General features: G+C 44.7%; 1 long non-coding RNA gene across 1 annotated transcript; it reads right to left on the bottom strand.

Annotated features, from left to right (window-relative positions):
* Positions 1-2,216: 2,216 nt before the first annotated feature.
* On the bottom strand, positions 2,217-14,492 carry LOC307182079. Its single transcript, XR_013827109.1, has 3 exons — positions 14,372-14,492; positions 13,689-13,761; positions 2,217-2,647 (listed from the first exon to the last, which is right to left on the bottom strand). It is a non-coding gene; the product is annotated as an uncharacterized lncRNA (long non-coding RNA).
* Positions 14,493-22,718: the final 8,226 nt, after the last annotated feature.

Genomic DNA, 22,718 nt, shown 5'->3' with positions numbered 1-22,718 from the left:
AAGGACCCAGCGAGAAGACAGCCACCTATGAACTAGGAAACGAGCCAGACATAGAACCTGCTGGCACCTTGATCTTGGACTTCCAGCCTGCAGAACTGTGAGAAATAAATTTTTGTTCACCCAGTCTATGGTATTCTATTAGAGTGGTCCAAACCAAGGCAACAGCCAAGCTCTTAAAAAACAATCAAACAAACAAAAAAACACTTCTAATATTTTCATTTCTAAGATCTGCATTTACCAGAGTAGGAATTATAAGAAAGTATGCCTGCAGTGCAGAAAGATACCACCAAATACATTTTTTTGGCTGACTGAACAGTCCAATATGGTGTTCCTGGTCAGTGGGAGGCCTTCCACAGAGTGATTCAGGGATCAAGCCTCAGACTGCAAAGCAGATCAGTGTCAGCCAACTTGACAGGGAGATCCAGAGCAAAGATTGCCTGCTAGAAGAGTCTTGCGCTGAGCAGAAACGGCCAGCTCTAGTACCACCATGCTCATTCATCAGCTGCAGGGGCGGGGGGGGGGGGGGTCCCCTGAGAGAGCACGGTTTTAGCTCCAAAGCTAATTGCGCTGTTTGGAGCAGTTATTTCTTAAAAGAAGATAAGAATGGCACACCTCCATGGCTGTCACACTCTGCAGTGGGAGGGGAAACACACACACACACACACACACACACACACACATACACGTATATATATGGTGGCCAGTAAGACTCTCTGCTGTAGTAATGAGGCCAATTTGACCTTGACTTCAGAACCACGTTGGCCTAACTCCCCTCTTGTGCTGAGCTGCCTTCCACTGCCCCTGAGACGTCCCATTGTCTCATTGTCTCTGGGCCATTGTGGGGCCATTTAATTTTATTCCCCAGCACTCATTCCCCTTTTTTTCTAATGAAAGTCCCCAATTTTTATGTGACAATCCAAACCTCCCCTCTTAGTACATGGGGTTGGGTCAAGTTTCCCCATTTCCACTACCCCAGCTCCATGGGTAGGCACATGATATAGGCCTGAGCCTATATCCTACCACAGCTGCAGTGAAAGTTTCAGAGTTGGGCACATGGCCTAACCAGAGACATCTGCAAGGCATGCTGGGCTAGAGGAGAGTGGCTCTGAGAGGATGAGGGGCTGGAGCCATGCAGCCACCTTGCCACAATGAGGGGAGAGCTTGGAGAAGCTAGCACCTTCTTGGGAAACATGAAGGTGAAACCAATATGGTGGAAGGCGGAGTCTAGAGATGGAGGAAACTGAGTCGCAATGAATGTGTCTCAGCCTGAAATCTATCTGTGTCTGAACCCAAACCCGGACTCCTCAGTTACATCTGCCAATAAATTCCCTTTATTACTTAAGCCAGTTTGAGTTGGTTTCAGCCTCTTCAAAAGTATTCTAACCGAAGTCCAATCATCAGACTCAAAGTACACTCAATTTGGAAATATTTATTTTCATTTTATTTACCAAAGTCTCTAGAGTCAACCATCAAATCAGTCCCAGATGGTTAATGAACACCAGCCAAGTGCTTTCAAAATCAATGGCGGTGTTTTTGTTTTAATTAAATCCATGCAGTCAGCTCCCTCCTCCCTCTCGTCCTCTGCTTCCGCACCCAACCACTGCCCCACTCACACACTTAACTATTTCAGAACTTCTTCCCAAATTTTAGCTGAGGCCTCCCTTGGAAAACATACCGGGTGACTGAACTGTTTTAAACTCTGTTTCTCAAGTGGTCTTTGACTCCTTGAGGGCAGGGACTTGGAGTATCTCATATTCCCAGAGTCTAGCACAGAACCTGACAGGAAGTGGTGGTTCAATCAAAGTTACACTTGACAATATCCAGTTGGTGTCTCCTGCCATGAAGTAGGAAGGCAGACACCCTCCCACGCCCTATCTGGTTGTGTGCGTGACTCATCAGATTCCTGCAGAGAAAGGGTCATCCAGGGCCTCCCTGGAAGTGAGTCAACAGGATTGGGCCATCTTGTTGAGGTCACCTGGTGTGGACCATCAGCCTCTTCAGCCGTATATCCTCTCCTCCATTACCTGCCTCCTCCTTATCTCTTTCTAATGCCTTTCTTCTCCTCCTCCTTCATTTCTTTTTTTTCTCCTTTCCAAGATCTCCCCACTCCATGCCTTACCACAAACATGGGGGGTGTTCCCATGGTCCTCAAGGGCTACGCTAGAACTAGTCTTGCCCCACAAGTCAAAACACATGATACAAGAATTCCAAGGGGGTACTAACCTGGTTGAAGGCAGATTTCACAAGCGAGGACTCTTCAATTTGGAAATCAAAGGCTAAAAACGGACTTGTATATGCAAGTATGATGGGTTAGTAGCTATCTGTTGCTGAGAAACTACTCCAGAAATGAATGGCTTAAAACAATAATATTTATTATCTCTTGTGGAGGGGGTTGGTGTCTGAAAGTTGGGCGGGGCACAATGGGATAGCTTGTTCCTAATTTGTGATATCTGGCACCTCAGCTGGAAAACTCCAAAGATGGTAGCAGGAATCGTCTGAAGGGTTGTTTACTCACGTGGCTGGAGGTTGATGCTGGCTGTTGGTGGAGACCTTAGCGCGGGCAATTGGCTAGAACACTTACCTATGGCTTATCCAAGTGGCTTGGACTTCCTCGCAACATGGTAGCTGGCCTGCCAGGACAAATATCCTGAGGAGAGAGAGACAGAGACAGAGGCAGAGAACAAGAAAGAGATTAATGCACGATCCAAGTTGTATTCTTTTTGACATAGAGCAAACCCTTGTAGCCCTCCTGGGTGTAAATCTTTTAGTGTCCCCTGTTTCTTGTTTGTAGGAAATAGGCTTCATTCAGCCTCCCTGACCTTCCCTCTGAGTTTCAAAGAACAGATTCAAACAGTTGCTAATCAGAAAAGGGAGGGAATGCAGAAACAAAGGAGGAGCAGTCAAGAAACAATAGTGCAGCCTTGGGGCAGGGTCCTGGTTCCTCCTCAAGGAATATATATATAACAATTTATCTTTGAGTTCTTCTGCAGGAACTAAGGCCCCCACCCACATGGAAGATGGTAACTTCAGGCTGAGCATAAGAATCGTGGAACACCACCCTTTTTTATCTCACCTCCAACCACTCAGAAGAAAGTCTGCACACAGTGGAAGATAAGGAAGACTCTGACCCCCTTCCCCAAATGATTAACTGTGATTAACTTCCCCTCTTTCCCTTTAAAAACTTTCATGGTGGAGCAGAATCTTCTGAGTTGGTTCTTGGGCACAAGTCTGCCTTCTCCCCAGGTTGCCAGTCTCCTGAATAAAGCAACCTTTCCTTTCCAACCAACACTTGTCTTCTAGAGTACTGACTTTCAAGGGGCAAACAGCCGAACCTGAGTTTGGTAACATTTTTATGACCTAGCCCAGAAATCATACAGCATCATTCCTGCCACAGCCCATTGACCGGAATAGTCACAAGTCCCCACCCAGGTTCAAGGGGAGGGACATAGACTCCACCTCTCAGTGGGCAGGCTGGCGTGGTGTGAAAAGCATGGGGGTGGGGAGCAGACATACTACTGTGGCCATTTTTGGGAAATACAATCTGTCACAGGTACTTACAGCAAATTTCCTAAAAAATTGTGAAACACTCTAATAAGAGCTAACTTTAATTGAGTACGTACTATATGTCAGGAACTCTGTTAAGCACTCTGCTGGTGGTACCTCATTTAATCCTCCCAACAGTCTGTTAAGTTAGGTGTTATTTTTATGTCAAACTTACAGATGAGAAAATTGAAGCGCAGCAAGATTAAGTGATTCACCCAAGGTCACAGAGGTGGTTAGTAGCAGAGCCAGCACTGGAATCCACACTATAAAGAGGAAGCATCTTCATGAGGGTCAGAGGACCAGGGACAAGACGAAGTAACTGAGCCACTGCATCTCCTCCCGTGGGGGTGTCTCAGACACTTTAGACACTACCTCAGATCCCTCATGTTCACTGATCTTTTATACCCACCACCCCTGGGATGACTGGTTCTTCTCCAGCCAGCTTCACACAGGGGACACCTAACAACCTCTCATTAAGCCTGTGCCTCCCACCTCCTCCCCTCTGGCTTCTCCATTGGCACTTGGAGCCCTTGAAAGCACAGCCTGGAGGCAGAGAGTTAATGCCCATGGCACAAACCTTGACCTATGGGGGCAGGCGAAATGGATACAGGCGTCCTCTTTTCTTCCTCCAGCCAGACGTACTTCACATGACTCTTCAGGCAGTGCGATGGGTGGGGCGGCCCTCCTGCTGGGTGCATCCTTGCTTTGCCTTTTCCTCCTCCCTGCTCCCCATTCTACAAGCCTTCACTTCTGTGCCCTGAACTCTCACTTTCCCAACAAAGTCCTGACACTTATCTGCTTTGGGGGGAACTCAAACAGCAGTGACTTTAGGAAATGCAACTTTCCGAGAGGTTTGATTCAGAATCATAGACTATGGGAAACAAACAGCTCTTTGGAGATCAACTGCGGGTGCTGGGGATGTACATCATGACGTACATCTCTTCCCAACAGTGTGTTCAGTGACTTTGCATGGAAACTTGAAATCAGCCACAGTGGAGTGTTTACACCATAGAAATTGGCAAGCATGACAAACCAGGGCTTTTTTTCCACAGAGAGCCAGTTGTTAGGCATTTACCAGCACACCACTGCTGTCGATTCACACGTAGCTCTAACTGACTAATCATGGCTGCCTGGAGCAGTGCAGCTGAAAGAATTCCAAGGCTACTGACAACGCCTATTGACCAGCCCCACTCCCAACCAAGGCTCTCATTTTATTAACCGAGATAACAGAGGCCCAGAGACTTGCTGCAGACTACTCAATCGTGGCAGAAGCAGCCTAGAACCCAGGCTGAGGTTGATTTGGTACAATATGGTACCTTATTTTGAACACATTCGTACGAACATACCTTCACGTGAGGTATATCTGTAGATAGTAGGTCTGTAACCTGGTCTGGGGCACAGCCCTCACCCCTTGGGATTAAAAGCTTGAAACTCACTTCTTACCCTAAAGGTCAAAGACATCCCTATGCTGGGGACCCTGCTCTGGCCAAGGTGGTATTTCTCTACCTTCTCTACCATGAAACAGAGAGAGTGGTTGAGGCCCAGTGGCCTGGGTCATCTTGTCACCCTTCACTCATTTGCCAAAAAAGAGAGGGAATGTGATTTTCTTTTAAAAACATTAGCGGTAACCAGTCTGTCTGACTCACTTTTTGAACACTAAGCCTGACATCTGTCTCTTGCACCAGAGAGATTAGGAACAGGAAACATTCCCCTTCGGCAAAGTACAGAGACCAAAGCAGCACAGCCACCAGTGGGCTCCCACAGCTTGTTAAATACTTTAAATGGCCCCACAAACACCTATTATATGTTCGGTGAAGTCAGCCATCCCTGCTTCCCCCTCCCCAGCTTCCTGAAGCTGCGGAAGCCCATGACGGCCAACGGATGCCTCCTGTCCGTGAAGGTGGACGAGGCACTGCTCTCCTCTCCCTCTGCTGTAAGAGGCAAATTGCGCTTGTTGTGGAAGGAGGGTGCAGGGGCTGGGTTTATTTTCCTTCTTCCTGGATAAGCCCAGCGGGGGTCGCACTAGGGTGAGACAAGTGAGGGGCCAACAGTGTAAGGTGTAAGGACCCTGGACTCGAACAAGCGTAGTCCCAGCCTTGCAGCCCGGTGACAGGCTCGCTGCAGACCCACTGACAGAACTCCCAGGTCCCCAAGAAGCAGAGGACCTGAAGCCAGGTCCAGTGTGGGGACAAGGAGATCCTCAGCTGTGTTATTGAGGCCCTCGGAGCCACAGAACCTGGACTGGAATCCAGATTCTCTTTCCTGGCTCTGTGACTTGGGGAAATTTGTTCAGCCTCTCCCGTTTCCTCATCTGTGAAACGACGGTGATACCGATCACGCTTTCCTTGTTGTGAGCACTAGAGGGGTTATGGATATAAAAGCACTTTGGAAATGGCAAAGCACTACAGAAATGTTGGCTATTATTATACAATTTAATTAATAATATAAATAATGAATTACAATATATAATTGAGCTGTGGGAAAAAGTATTAAAGTGTGATTGTTCCCAAGTTTCTTCTCCTTTATTTGCCTCATAACCATGAATTTGCTCATTACCTTCGTAAAAAGGAAGTATTGTTACATGTTCAGAGAGGCCATGCTAATTTCATATTAAGGAGGTGGGGAGAGAGAGGTAGAAAAACCACATGGGAGTATTGGGGGTATGAAGAGAGACGTTTACCCAGTATTATTACAGATTATGACTGGGCTGTACCATGTACTCCTGTTTGTTGGATTATGAATGTAACACTGTTCTTAGCCTGGACCACATGGGTCTCCAAATGTATGGGAAAATAATCATAATAATAGCAAGAGTGGTTGATAAACTCTGCCTCCCAGCTCAGGATGTTCAAGGTCAAATCTACGACATGATGAGATGAATTCCTCAGAACCAAGTGACAGTCACTGCAAGTTCTACAGGGTGAAACGGTGCAGCCAATGACCATGCATGGCTGAGAAAAAGTCTCCAGGCTCCACCTCCATCTGGGACCTTCCACTGTCCTTGAGAACTCTCAAGGCGTTCTTTAAATAAAAACAGTTTACGGGCTTCCCCGGTGGTGCAGTGGTCGAGAGTCTGCCTGCCAATGCGGGGAGACTGGTCTGGGAGGATCCCACATGCCACGGAGCAACTAGGCCCGTGAGCCACAACTACTGAGCCTGCACGTCTGGAGCCTGTGCTCCACAACAAGAGAGGCCGCGACAGTGAGAGGCCCGCGCACTGCGATGAAGGGTGGCCCCCGCTCGCCACAACTAGAGAAAGCCCACGCACAGAAACGAAGACCCAACACAGCCAAAAATAAATTTTAAAAAAAAGTTTATGCTTTTTGCATAACCAATTTTATGCAATGATGGAAAATTTTGAAAGGGAAAAAACTCACTCACCATCTACTGTCCAGTTTTCATTTTTGATCTCCGATGCAGCTCATGAAGATATTTTTAACCTCTTCCTGACACTATGAACACAAAAATTGGAAAGGTTTTTTCACAACTGGACTGAAGACTAAGATCTGGATATCTTCAGACCAAAGGAGGATGTTTGGGAGGAAAAGAAAAGAAATGGCCAAATATTTCCCCAGACTCTGGTGAGATGCACACCTAACCCTGCAGGGCTTCTGGAAATGCCCTTCACGTATCAAGTAAGGACACAGCCCAGCCTTGCTTGTGTGTAAAGAGTGAATTACAAAAGCTCAGGCTCCAGAAAGGGAAAGAAGTTATTCCCCAAGACTGAATTTTAATTGCGCTGTCTGAACTGTTAGACGTTAGATCATACTGTAAGAGGCAACAGTACTGTTGATTAAGCGTCTTTATCATTTTGGTAATTTCTTTAGTTCTTTGCCTTCAATTTTATGAAAACACCTTAAATTTGCCATTGCTGGGAGGTGCTCTGAGTCACAATGGACACTCTGAATTTACTTTCTTCCTCCTGAATTTGCGCCTCTTTCTGGGGTCTCCCTCCTGGTCAATGATACCTGGTAAAACCCTGGTCAGTACTTACTCTTCACTCCATCCGATCTGCTGCCGAGTTTGGTGATTCTACCTGTGAGATGGTTCCCAAATCCATCCCTATCCTTCCATTCTCACAGCTCTAGTTCAGGCCCTTGCCCATCTCATCGGGACTCTCATAACAGCCTCCTAAGTGGCCTCCCCATCTCCAAGGCCATCTTCCTCCAGGGACAGGCGCTGCTGTGGAGAAAAATCACATCCTACCCCTACTCAGAGGCTGACATGGGCTTCCCACTTCCCATCCAAAGCTCTCCAACACCTGATCATGGCATCAGGGTTCTGCCTGCTCTGGTCCAACTTCCTTCCTTTGCCCCTGTACTCCCCAAACCGTACCCCACGTAGCATCTCAAACAGGCATGTAAATTCTCACCTTACTACCTTTGATCTTACTTTTCCTATCACCTAGGATGCTTTCCATACCACCCCCAACCTCCTTTGTTTCCTTCCTTAAAAATACTGATCAATATTTCAATGCCCAACTTAAAAGCTACCTGCTCCATAAACTCCTCTATCATTTCAGCTAGAATGAATCGCCCCTTGTTCTATGATTGCAGCGCCCTTTGTGTTTTTTACTCTTTTGCAACCAGTAACTTGTATGTTTGGATAGAACTTCAGAGCTTACAAGATACTTCCAAATAACTCATCTCATTTCATTGTAACACAGTGAGGCACATGTTTTACAAATGAGGGAACGGGATAGGGCAGAGGGCTGGGAGTGGAGTGGTGGTAAAGAATGGGGCAGAGACTGCTATTTATGCATTTTTCCTTCTACAATGATAGAATTTCTTAGCTGGGAACATTACTCTCCAGCTAAAAATTAATTTCCCAGACTGCTTTGCTGTCAAATGTGGCTATATGACTAAGTTCTACCCAACAGGATGTGAATGGTGGTGATGAGTGAAACTTTTGAGCCCAGCCCTTATAGGGAGGGGCTGGTCTTCCTCTCCCCTCATCCCTCCTCTCTGTTGGCCTGAATGTAGACATGAGAGGAGCCAAGTACTTTTTTGGGGCCACAAGTTGGAAGCCCCATTTAAGGATGGCAGAGCAATAAGATAGAAGGAGCCTGGGTCCCTGATGATTGCAGAGTCACCACACCAGCCCCAGATTACCTCTTCGGACTTTTAAGTGAGAGAAAGAAATGACTGTATTGTTTAAGTTGTTGCTATTGTGGCCTTTTGTTATATCAGCTAAAATGGTATGTTAGCTAATACAAAAACTTGCCCAAGTTTATAGGGTAGTTAATGGTAGAGTGAGTATGACTCAAGAACCTGAACTCTTTCCAGGAAGTGACATTACATACCTTTACTACAGTAATTTTGGGCCTGGATACACACCTTTTTTTTCTCTTCACCCTTCCCTTCTCGCCCTGTGTAAGCACCTTACTCATTTATTCAAAGAATATTTACTGAGTGCCTACAATGTACAAAAGCACTGTTTTAGGAGCTGGGGATACAATAGTGAATAAGACAGATAATATCCCATTCTTGTGGAGCTTACATTTTAGTGGGAGAAGAAAGACTACAAACAAACAAACATACAACATGCCAGGTGGTGGTAAGTGCCATGAAGATAAACCGGGACGATGCGCTAGTAAATGAATCAGGGCAAGCGGTGGCTACTTTAGCTGGTGATCAGAACAGCCTCTCTGTGACGGTCAAATTCAAGCTGAGACTTGAATGATGACAAGGCAACCATGTGGCGATCCCAGCAAAGATCATTCCAGGCAGAGACAGTAGTAACAGCAAAGGTCCTAAGGCAGGAATACACATGGTGTTTTGGAGGAGCAGTGACAAGACAAAGACCTTTAAATGTCCACACTGTGTCTTGCAGGTAGCAGGTGCTCAGCAAGTGTTTGATGAGTTGGAACTAAGCTCTAATGCTTGACACCTAGCCCTCCATCTAGCTGTCCAGTGCTCTAGAGCACAGTGGGGTCTGGATTTGCCCAGATTTTTCAGGGCTCTGGTCTGTGCTGTCCACTGGGTGATCCTTTGTTTTTCCTACAATGGCTACAATGGTCCATTGCCAAGATAAAAATTCTTTTATCAGGTGGAAATCCTCCAACATGTATCAAGGCATGGGAACCTGTGGTATCCCATGCAGAGGCCTCTGCATTCCACCTCTGCATGAATATCAGTCATTTATTTCTGCAGATGTGCTGTGTAACAAAGCATCCCCAAACTCAGTTGCTTACTACCCCTCGTGTTCATTTTCTTAATTTACTGCTTTGCAGCTCTGCTGCGCTTGCCAGGGATTGTCGAGCTTTGCTCCGGTCTGGTTTCAAATCTGCTGCCATTTAGTCAAACCCACTAAGATCCAGAGACATGTGATGGTGAGATCACGCAGCTGGTTGGTGTGAGAACACAAGATAGAACCAGTTCTCCTCGCTTCCAAATGAGCCTTCACACTAAGAGCAAATTGAAAATACAAAACACTGGGAGAGGGGATCACAATAATTTCCCAACGTCTTTGGATGAGTGGCTAACCAGGGCACATTTTCTCAGGGCAGACAGCAGACACACAATAACACAAACATATTTAAGGACTCTGCTCACGTTATATCTAACAACCCATGCATCAAACAAGTCACAGACCCAAGTCCAATGTCAACTGGGTGGAGATACATAACTCACACACAGTGAGTGGGACAGAAAAGAGATCTTTGCTCACCCGTAATCCAGTCTATACAGCATATATCCAATTTCGACTCTGCTCAGATTTGGAAGTTTAATCTTTAGCCAGAGATCTCCCCAATCACATGCTTCTCCATGGAGGTATTCTCCACTCTCCAAAAGTACAGAAGCCTTCACCTCATGGGCTGGTCCCATCTCTGAGTTGTATGATGTTGTGCAGTGACATTGCTCTCCTTGGCTCAGGGGGTGGGGGGACTGGGGAGGAGGGCTCCTTGCCACATCATCAGAATCGCACTTCCACCTGGAAGCCAAAGCTCAGTAGCCCCTTTCAAGGCCCTATATAGGTAAGCAAGGCCATCATGTCTGGGTGGTACCACAATACGGAGGAGAGAATAGCTAAGAGGTATACTACGGCAGAAATGGCTAGTTGCTTGACAAGAGTACCAAGATAATGAAGAGTAACATTTTAACAGAATAATCTTTTAAAACGATGTGGTGATGGGGCAACTGGGTATCTACATGCAAAAGGATAAAGGTGGACCCATACCTCACACCTTATAAAAAAAAAAAGGAACTCAAAAAGGATAATAGGGACTTCCCTGGTGGCACAGTGGTTAAGAATCTGCCTGCCAATGCAGGGGACACGGGTTCGAGCCCTGGTCTGGGAAGATACCACATGCCGCAGAGCAACTAAGCCTGTGCGCCACAACTACTGAGCCTTGCGCTCTAGAGCTCGCGAGCCACAACTACTGAGCCCACACACTACAACTACTGAAGCCCACACACCTAGAGCCCATGCTCCACAACAAGAGAAGCCACCGCAACAAGAAGCCTGCACACCGCAATGAAGAGTAGCCCCTGCTTGCCACAACTAGAGAAAGCCCACACACAGCAACGAAGACCCAATGTAGCCAAAAATAAATAAATAAATTTTAAAAAGAAGGATAATAGACCTAAATGTAAGAGCTAAAACTGAAAAACTGTTAAATGAAAACAACGCATAAATATTTGTGACCTTGGATTAGACAATGGCTTCTTAGGTATAACATCAAAAGCACAAGAAACAAAAGGAAAAAACAGATTGACTGGACTTCATCAAAATTAAAAGCTTTTGTGTTTCAAAGGACAACTATCAAGGTGAAAACTCACAAAATGGGAGAAAATATTTGAAAATCATATATGTGATAATAGACTTCTATCTGGAATATGTAAAGAACATTTGCAACTCAACAATAAAAAGACAAATAACCCAGTTTAAAAATGGGCAAAGGATCCAAACAGACATTTCTCCAGAGAAGATAAACAGATGACCAATAAACTAAGATGTTCATTCGTTATCAGGGAATTGCAAATCAAAACCACAATGAAATACTACTTCACATCTACCAGGATGGCTATAATAAAAAGGACAGATAATAACTAGTGTTGGCAAGGATGTGGAGGAAATTAGAACCCTCATACACTGTTGGCAGGAATGTAAAACCATGCAGCTCCTTTAGCAAACAGTCTGGCAGTTCCTCTAAAGATTAAGCATAGAGTTACCACATGACCCAGCAATTCCACTCCTAGGTTTATACCCAAGAGAAATGAAAACATGTCCGCACAAAAAATTGTGCATGAATGTTCAAAGCCACATTATTCATAATACCCACAAAGTGGAAACAGGCCAAATGCCCATCAACTGATAAATGAATAAACCAGTGTGGCCTCCATACAACAGAATATTATTGGACGATGAAAATGAATGAAGTACTGATATACGCCACAACATGGAAGAACTTTGAAAAGCGCATGCTAAGTGGAAGAAACCAGTCACAAAGGACCTCATGTTGTATGATTCCATCTATGTGAATGTCCAGAATAGGCAAATCTATAGAGACACAAAGTAGATTAGTGGTTGCTGAGGACTGGAGGGAATGGAGGGATCTGTGATGGCAGGGGGTTGGGGGTGGATAAGAGGTCTGTAGGGTTTCTTTTGGGGGTAACGGAGAATGTTCTAAAATGGACTGTGGTGACGGATGCACAACTATGTGAATAGTTCAGAAGACAAGATTCCCTGAAATAAAAAGTTCCTATGGGAATGAAGTGGGAGATGATATGAGTGGGGCAGGATGGGAAGAGATTATGAATGCTGAAGAGTTGAGGAGGTTATACTTTATTCTGCAGGTAGAAAACCACGAGACAGCAGGATGAAAGGAAGGCTTGGGAAAGATTAACCTGAATATACACTATGCTGAGTGGTTAGGCGAGGCAAGCTAAATTTGCCCAGTGGGAGAAGAGAGAACAAATACACTAATGAGCCTAGACATTAACTGTTCCCGCCACATAGATTAAGTCACAAACTGTCCTCAAATTGACACTCAGAGAATCCTCAAAGAAGCCAATAAGAGCAAGACACATTTATTTACACAAATGTGGAGAGAAGAGGGTGTTTTCACTAGAAAAGATATCCTTCCTTTCAGCCCATCCCCGTCACTCCTCATGGGAGGTGAGTAGCTTACAGTTTGTATCCTAGAACGTACCCATCACAGCACAGGCTTCTGGCTGACTCTTTGCGGGTCTCAGAAGAAATCTATGTTGCCGTCAGACACTGGCCCATGTGGGCTGATTACCTAAAAGTAAAGCTGGATTTTTCTATTACCATCCTTTTTTCAACGGCTTCAAAACCCATATTTTATGAGCTGATCAGTTTCTTATAACTTTTCTGGAAAGTGGGTGGAGTTAAAGGGTACCCCCATTTTTCAGTTGGTCAAACTGAGATGGGGATACGTTAAGTTATATATTCTTTGGTGTGGCACGGAATGAAATTCAGGTCTCCTGAGCCTCTGATTGGGACCATTGCTCCATGACGCCTTCTGCAACAATTCACCTTCGTCCTCAGTGGTGGATACCCAGGTACCAGGGTGGGCTCCAATTTGGCTTTTCCCTCCTTCTTGCCACTGGGCTGGGTCTCCACACGGCCTCTCCACTGCTTGTAAAGAAAGCTTGCCCCCTTCCTTGAGCCCTTCTGGAGATTTAAAAGGCCATTTTGAATGGTATCAGATTGCTTAGTACATTGAATTTATATGGTTTATTTTGTTGTAAAAAAATTGAGGAGCATATGGGATTATAAGTGTGAGCTCTGGCATCATATCAGTCTGACACGTCAGCCTGGTGAACCCATGTGCCTCGGTTTCCTCACTTATAAAATGGGCATAATAATGCCTGCCTACGTCATAGGTTGTTGCTAGGATTAAGTGAACATGTATGTGTCAAGCAGTTAGTACAGCACTAGACAAAGTAAGTGTTCAATAAATATTAGCGAAGAGATAGGAAAGAGAGCATAAAAGCACTCTTTTAATATTTAAATGGATACAGAAGAAGATGAGACAAATTATGTGTGCCGGATCTAAGCCAAAATGAGATTTGTCCTCCAAATAAAAAAGAACATTATAACTAATGGAGCTGGTTAGCAATGGAGTCAGCAAACTAGAGTCAGTGCCCCATCTCTTGAGGTATTTAAGCTGAGCTCACCATGACCTCTTCATGCAGTAGCAGAGATTTCAGTCTCAAATGGGGAAATGGACCAGGTAAGTTCCAAGTGATTCTGTAAAACACATAGAAGAAGCCTTAAATGACCAATAACCAAATGTTCTTTAAAGTTTTTAGAACTGCAGCAAGCAATGATCATATAAGGACTGATGCCTGAAAACTCATGAAATACCCAGGCAAGAAAGGGGAGAAAATCCAAACGAGGAAAGGTTCTCTTCGAAGCTTACAAAAGGCCAGAAAAGAAAGAACAGCCAAGTTTCACGGTCTTAGAATAGACATTCTAGCTGAGGCTGGGCCAGCTAAACTGCCAAGGAAGACAAGGGAATGGGGAAGGGAGGCCTGGCAGGGTTTGCAGGTCTACGAGGAGCCGGCCAGTGGGGCTGCTGCTTCCTCCCTGGGTTTATCAACTCCGGTCCAAGGAGCTCTCAGCCTTTACTATCCTTGAGAGGAGGCAAGAATCGCTTCTGATAAGTTAGGTCTCTATGACCAGAGGCAGAGCAATCTATTCCCATTTACCGGCGCCAGGTCCTGAACATGAGGAAACTGAACCAGCGTTCCGCACGTTCGGAACCTTCCCTTCTGAAACTCCAGGCTGATTGTCATAACAGGCTACATTGTCAGACAAAGAGGCTATTCAGAGGAAAAAGTGGAGACACAGGACTTACCAGGGCGCGCGGACTTGTAACAGTTGCCCTTCTAATGTCTGTGGAGGCGATTTGTTTTCTTACTCTGGCTGGCCACCTCTGCCTCTGGGGAAAGGGACTCCCCCTATTCGAGTGGTTCTGGTGAGACTGCCAATCACAGCGCCTTCTTCCTCCTCCTGGTCACATGACCAGCACTTAGCACTTGGCCAATCATAGAACTCTTCCTGCATCCGTTGATTAGCACTTGGCCAATCACAGAACTCCTCCTGCATCTGTTGATTGAGCCAAGAGGAGGGCACGTGACCCAGGCCAGCTCAGTCTGAGGCTTCCACGAATACTATGCTAATATGAGCCCTGTGAGGTATGCCTTTTCTCTGGGAGAGTGGACCCTTCGGGTCGGGAAAGGCTGGCACTGCCAGAGGCTATCTTTTCTACCACGTGAAGAGAAGCACCTCTTCAGAAGGTGAACTGAGAGTTGGAAATAGGGTAACAGAACCCTGTCCTTACTGTTTAAGCACCCAAACCCAGCTATGACTCCAAGCAGCTCAACTCTTGAACTTGTAAGGTATATGAACAATGACAAAAAAATTAATTAGATTTCTGTCACTTGCAACCAAAACATACGCACTCTGAGGGACCACAGACATTCAGACCATAGCAGCTTTTTTCATAATCCTATTGAAAGGGATGTCAGGTCAACCTAGGGTTGAGGAGACCTTTGGTGAAAGGTAAATAATAAACACAGAAAATTACTTGGGTGTCTCTTGTCATTCTTGCTAGTTACCTAGAGTCAGAGTGACTGCAAGAATCAGATTCTAGCCCACGTAGGGCGCAAACTAGGTCTTTGGCATCATAGCAAAGCAATTATATGTAACTGAACTAATTTTGAAGGCATAGGCTCTCCTCAATTCTTAAAATAAAAAGCCCCCCACACTTGTGTCAATCACGCAGCCAATTAAAGAGGCCTCGAAGTGACAAACCACTGGATTGTCAAGGTAGATTAGAGACACAGAAGACACTTCTGATGGTTGGGATAATTAGTCTGTCATCCTGCGGCACGGCCTGATCCGCTTGCCCGGAGGAGCCCAGAATTATTACTCTAACAGGTGGTTTAGGGAGCTAACCCCCCTGTAACTCTCACCTGCTTTGTCCTGAGCAGAAATTGGTATGCCCAGAACCAGGAGACTGGGTAGGTGGAGCACAAAGGCGGAGAGATTTTCCTAGCATCCCAAAATGGCTTTATCGAGCCATTGGCTTTAATCAAGTATCTATTTGCAAACCACAGGCACCTTCCATAACTCATTTGCCCCAAAAGGTTTTGTTTGAGTTTGAGTTTATTTGCTAAGCAATTTTCTTCCTTTTCCTCAGGGAGCCCACAGCCAGATTTGAACCTTTGAACCTTTGAATGCATGTATCAAATTTCAGATAATTCCTCCCAACTCACAGCTCTCCCCAACCAGGTCGCAAATCCCTATGAACACTGACTGTGGGCTTCCCTGGTGGCGCAATGGTTGAGTCCGCCTGCCGATGCAGGGGACGCGGGTTCGTGCCCCGGTCCGGGAGGATCCCACATGCCGTGGAGCGGCTGGGCCCGTGAGCCATGGCCACTGAGCCTGCGCGTCTGGAGCCTGTGCTCCGCAATGGGAGAGGCCACAACAGTGAGACGCCTGTGTACCACAAAGAACACTGACTGCTTTTCTCACTCCAGAGACGAAGAGAGCCCCAACTGAAAGTGACCTCTCAGCTTCCAGAAATCAATGAAGGGTGAGGCCCTGAGATTAGTCGGGTTAGGGCCCTCCCACCATCCTAATTGCTTTGCGGCAGGGAGTCGCAAAGCTAGTGCTGTTAAATCTTCCATGTTGATGTACAAATGAGGTCCTTAAGGGCAAACTACAGGGGTGACTAAACAGCGCCGGAAACGGACAGAGGAGAAGAAAATGTTATTTGTCCATATCTTCTCAGTGAGATCTGTGGGTGGTTGAAGGAAATATTTTAGTATGCTGCTTGCAACTGCGGTTAGCTTGAGCCACCTTCCTGAGAGTGGGGTTAATGAGGAAGACTTCTCTTCTGCTGGGTGAGGGGCACAGGCCTGGGATCGGAGGGGAATTGCTTTGAACAGCTGAGCAGGGAGCAGAGGTGGGGGATGGACAGCAGGCCTTCCTCCTCTCTCCCCCCACCAGAGCACTAAGCCTTCCCTCCAGTATTAATGACCTATTGCCACCATGACAAATAACCACACACTTAATGGCTTCAAACAACAGAAATTTACTCTCTTACAGTTAGATCGTCCAGAAGTCCAAAATGGCTTTAGTGGGCTAAAATCAAGGTGTTGGCAGAGTGCTTCCATCTGGAGGTGCTGGGGGAGGCTATTTCTGTGCCTTTTCCAGTTCTCCAGCTGCCTTCCTTGCTTCCCAGCACCTTCCTCCATCTTCAAAGCCAGCAGTGGAACATCTCTCTCTACTGCTTCTTTCTGCTTCCATCACATGATGTTCCTCTGTTTTGTCTGTAGTCAAATGTCCATCTCCCTCTTATAAGGACACTGGGCCAAGCTGGGTAATTTCCAGGATAATTTCCCCCTCTCAGAGTTTCTAATTTAGTCACATCTGCAAAGACTGTATCCCATATTATGTAACTGTGCAGGATCCAGGGATTAGGATGTGATATATTTAGGAGTCACTATTCAGCCTGTGACACTTGGTAATACAGATTGAAAAATTACATCACACTGAGAAGAAGCAGGTACTCTTCCTTGGTGATAGGAGTTCAGATTGATGCAGCACAACTTGGCATCTCAATTAAAGAGTAGAATATTCTTTCTCATGGATTCAGCAGTTCCTTCATCAGTTCAGCCTCTAGGAAATAATCATAGAGATTATACTTGAAAATGAATAGACATGGGTGTTTTTCCCAGCATTGTTTATAACAACCTAAACAACCTGAGTGACCCCCGCAGTAGGGGCTGGTTGGATAAATGAAGAAACATCCATAGGATGAGATGCTGTGCAATTGTAAAACAGAATGAAGGGGGCTTCCCTGGTGGCACAGTGGTTAAGAATCTGCCTGCCGATGCAGGGGACACGGGTTCGAGCCCTGGTCTGAGAAGATCCCACATGCCGTGGAGCAGCTAAGCCTGTGTGCCACAACTACTGAGCCCACATGCCACAACTACTGAAGCCCACATGCCTAGAGCCCGTGCTCCTCAATAAGAGAAGTCACCACAATGAGAAGCCCACGCACTGCAACAAAGAGTAGGCCCTGCTCTCCATAACTAGAGGAAGCCCACAGGCAGCAATGAAGACCCAACGCAGCCAAAAAAAACAAAAACAACAGAACGAAGAAGATGAGACAGATCTATGCGAGCTGGTGTGGAAGAGTTTTTAAGATAAGAGGATAAAATAAGGTACAAGACAGTGTACAGATTATGTTCCTATTTGTGAAAATGAAAGGGAGAAATGTGTGTGTCTATATGTAGAATATATATCTGGAATATTCCTGAAGGAGACAGAGGACAGATTGTCCTTCTTCGGATGGTGACTGGGAGGTATGGAGGAGAAGTAGTTTTGATTTTTTTACCATGAACATTTATTACTTTTTCAATTAAAAAAACAGTTAATGAAAAAGAGAGGAAGGACATTGGTTTGGGAGAGTTGACAAATTTTATTAGCCTGTCCAAGGCACTCACACATTTTAGTCCTGTTCCCCCAACTCCCGCACTCCCATTACCAAGGCCAAGGTCCTGCATCCCTCTTCCCCACACACCCTACAGACTCTCATTGTCCATTCTTGTCTCCTTTCTCCCTACAGGCCTGCATAGATGTCCTCTGAAGACAAATTACTTTCACCAGTTTACAGACAGGGATGTTGGGGGCAGTTGAGGATGGGGGCGGGAGAACATCAGTAATTTTCCCTGGCCACAAACCAAGGCTGGGGAGGGGTACAGGAAAAGAATCTCAGTCTAGAGTCTACCCACTCCAGGGTTCAAATCCTGGTTATGTGACCTTGAACAAGTCACGGAACCACTCTGAGCCTCAGTTTCCTCATCTGAAACATAGGAATAACATTATGAGGATTGTAGTGAGAATCGAAATAAGAAAAGAGGATACTGTGGTTGGTGCTTCCAAGTGGACACCCTTCTTGGGGAGGGTTCTGATCATACACTCAGACAGCAGAGAGAGGTGGAAGACATAGATCTGAGGAGCGTAGCCCTACCGGGTTAATAGTACTGGATCTTGAGAGCATGTGGCAGCTGTGTTACCCAGAATAAAGCACATGGTCTGTGTGCCTGGGTTTCTAGTCCACAAAACAGAGAATTCATAAAACATAAAATTAATAGACAAAGCAGTACATGGTTCAATCCTGTGGTACACTGAGAACCTTAAATTAAAAAAGAAAAAATCTCTTAGAAAGCCATGGCCTCTTGACTACTGATACTGAACCAACAGTCCTGCTCCAACTCAAACAAAATCAGCCCTTCTCTGCTCACACGCCGAAACCACCGGAACACAGTGTTCCCAGAGGCGGAGGGAAAATAAAGACAATCGTGAGGTGCAGAAACCAGCCTGGCTGATGGGCCGAGGGGCCGGGGAAGTGAACCGGAGGTAAAGCCACAGCCACGTGAGGCAAACAAGATCTGTCCCAGGCCTGTGGACAGGCTTAGAGCTTCCCAGGACCACTGTGGCTGGGCTTGAGTCTTCTGAGTGTGGGCTTCACTCGAATGCACGACCTCTCATCACACACAATATTTTGTACTCATCCCGGACACGGTGCCAAGGCACGCGGAGATGTGGCCAGGTTCCAAAGGAGGACAGCATCTCTTACAAACTCCCTGCTTCATTTCCCACATCCAATAGGACACTCCACCGAATTTTTCAAAAGCTAAATGCATTGTTTCTTTAAAGTGAATCTTAGGTGAAGAATGCGCTCCCCCTGGGGTTGACCTGGCAGTGGTTGTTCTGCACCCAAGTCTCGGGTTGGACGTTTACTGACTAGATAACCTTGAGCAAGTTCTTAAACCCTCTAAGACAATTTCCTCATCTACAAAATGGGTATAATACCAACTTTTCTCAATTTCAGGTTGGCACTCGGCAACATTTCTGAAATCGTGCTGTGTCTTCTGATTAATGTGGTATTTAATTTGCTACTGTTTCTTTTATTCCCAGACACCTGTAATATCACTGATTTTTTTCGACAGCTTTATTAACATCAGCAGCTTTATTCACGTACCAAATAGGTCACCAATTTAAATCAAACAGTTCAGTGGTTTTTAGTATATTCACAGATGCATGCAACCGTCACCAAAATCAATTTTATCACCCTCAAAGAACACCTGTGCTCTTTAGCTATCATGTCCCTTGTCTCTCTGTCTCTATAGATTTTCCTGTTTGGGAGTCATAGAATTGGTCTTTTATAATTGGCTTTTTTCACTTAGCGTGATGTTTTCAAGGTTCATACATGTTGTAGCATATATCAGTCCTTCATTCCTTTTCATTGCCCAATAATATTCCATTGTATGAATACACTACATTTTTTTTATCCATTCAGCGGTTGATTTCTACTTTTTGGTTTTTATATGAATAATACTGCTATGAACATTCATGTGTAACTTTTTGTGCAGACACATGTTTTCTTTTCTCTTGGGTATGTAGGTAGGAGTAGTGTTGCTGGGTCAATCATACAATGACTCTATGTTTAGCTTTTTAAGGGACTGCCGGACTCTCTTCCAAAGGGGCTACAGCATTTTATATTCCCACCAGCAGTGCACAAAGTCTCCAATTTCTCCACGTTTGCCACATTTGTTATTATCTGTCTTTTTTATTATAGTCAGCCCAGTGTGTGGGAAGTGGTATCTGATTGTGGTTTTAATTTGCATTTCCCTGATGACTAATGATGGTAAACATCTTTGCTTATTGGCCATTTGTATAACTTCCTTGGAGAGATGTCTGTTCAGATCCTTTGCCCACTTTTAAATTGGGTTTCTATTTATTATTAAGTTGTGAGAGTTATTTATATCTTTAAAATAGAAGTCCCTTTCCAGATATGTGATTGCAAAATTTTCTCCCATTCTGTGGGGTTTTTAAAAATTTTCTTGATGATATCCTCTGAGGTAAAAAAGTTTTAAATTTTTATGAAGTCCAGTTTATCTTTTTTTCTGTTTGTTGCATGGGGATATCTAGTTGTCCTAGCACCATTTGTTGAAAAGATTACTCTTTCCCCATTGAATTGTCTTTACACTCTCCTTGAAAATCAATTGATCATACATATGAGGGTTTATTTTTAGACCCTCAGTTCTATTCCATTGGTCTGTAGGTCAGTACTCATGCCAGTACTGCACTGTCTTGATTACTGTAGTTTTGTAATAAGTTTTGACATCAGGAAATGTGAGTCTTCCAGCTTTGTTCTTTTTCAGGATTGTTTTGGCTACCTTAGGTCCCTTGCCTTTCCATATACGTTTTAGGATCAGCTTGTCAGAATCTACAAAAAGGACAGCTAGGATTACGTCAGTGATTGTGTTGAATCTGTAGATTACTTCAGGGACTATTGCCATCTTAACGATATTACGCCTTCCCATCCAGAACTTGGGATGTCTTTCCATTTATCTAGGTCTTCTTCCAACAATGCTTTTTTTGTTTGTTTGTTTGGAGGGTATAAATTTTGCACTGCTTTTACTAAATTATTCCTAAGTGTTTTATTCTTTTTGATGCTATTATAAATGGAATTGTTTTCTTAATTTCATTTTTAGATTGTTCATTGCTAGTGAATAGAAATACCATTGGTTTTGCATGTTGATCTTGTACTCTGCAACTTTGCTGAACTTATTTATGAGTGCTAATAGGTTTTCAGTGGATTCCTTAGGATTTTTCTGTATAGGAGATCATGTCACATGCATCTTCTTCCTTTCCAATTTGGATGCCTTTTATTTCTTTTTCTTACCTAATTGTCCTCACTAGAATCTGTATCACAGTTGAATAGAAGAGGCAAGAGTGAACATACTTCTCTTGTTTCTGATCTTAAGGGGAAAGCTATCACACTTGTACCATTTCATATGATTTTTTTTTCTTTAATAGATGTCCTTTATTAGGTTGAGGAAGTTCCCTTCTATTCCTAGTTTGTTTGTTTGGGGGTTTTTGTTTGTTTATTTTTGTTAGCATTTTTATCATAAAAGCATGTTTGGATTTTATCAAATGCTATTTCTGTAGATAAAATGACAGTTTCTTAGAGCTCTCTCCAATATTTTGTCTGGGAATAGTGAGGTCTTTGGATTATTTCACTGACTTTTAGTACCAGGCCCAAGCAAGGAACACCTAAGTTCTGCCCATGTGGTGACATCTGAGAGGAGATAAGGAATCCTTTCTCATTATACTTTAGCCCCAGCTGGTCTTCCACTTAGACCCTACTTGAATTGTCTTCTAGTGGCTTAAAAGAGCTTTGAGGGCTGACTCCTTTTACTGTGGATGATAGGGCCTGGAAGATCAAGAGTTGAATTTCATGACAATCAGATCAGGTTCTTTCTTTGTCCTCTGGAGAGGGAAATGGGGTTAGAATGGGAAATTGCTTTTTTTTTTTTTTCATCTTGACCAAGCCTTAATTTCTGCTCATAGGTCTTTGAACCTGGGTGTAAGACATACTCTCAACTCAGCTGTTTTGTAAGTTTTTCATAGGTTTTTATTTTACTCACACAGTTAGCTCAGCTATTTGAGGGCAGAGACCAAGCCTTAAATTTCTCCTGAAGCTTTCATAGAACGAAGTAAAATCTTTGTCACATAGCACAGACTTGACAAATAAAGTTTACTAGTAATCTCTGCCTTTTAGCAAAATCGTCAGATGTGAGACTTAGCTTGTCCACCACCGCCTTCCCTGGTGTATGAAGGATGCTGAGCGACAGAGGAGACGATGACACCAGCACTTAGATCAGACAAGACACTGAGACGCAGAGCACTGGGGCGACCTGAGTCACTGGTTTCTGCTATCCCTGTGTGCCCCAGAGCTTCCTGTGCACACCATGATAGGGGGTGTTGAATGAGTGAACTGACTGTGGTGTCAAAACAGAAGAAACAGCGCCATGCCAACATTCCTTCAAAACTCCATGAGAAAAGTAAGGCTGATAAAAGAGACTTTGTCAGTGTCTGATGTCACAATGCAGATCATTCCACAGAGCACTGCCTGTCACTCCCTGCTGCTGCTTGAAAAGAGATATTGACAAAGCATGGCATGATGGTCATTAAATGTCAGTGCCATACATACTCCCCAAGAAGTGACAAATGCCACCCTCGGCTCAGAGAAGCTGCTGCGCCAGGAGTCTTCTTAGCAGTGACGATAACACGACAGAGCTTTTGAGTTAAGACATCCTATTCTCTCCTCCAAACCTCCC

This window comes from Stenella coeruleoalba, assembly GCF_951394435.1.
Source record: "Stenella coeruleoalba genome assembly, chromosome: 2".
NCBI classification, from domain to species: domain Eukaryota; kingdom Metazoa; phylum Chordata; class Mammalia; order Artiodactyla; family Delphinidae; genus Stenella; species Stenella coeruleoalba.
Note: the sequence above shows the minus strand (reverse complement) of the source record. Positions and strands in the feature narration are given on the sequence as shown.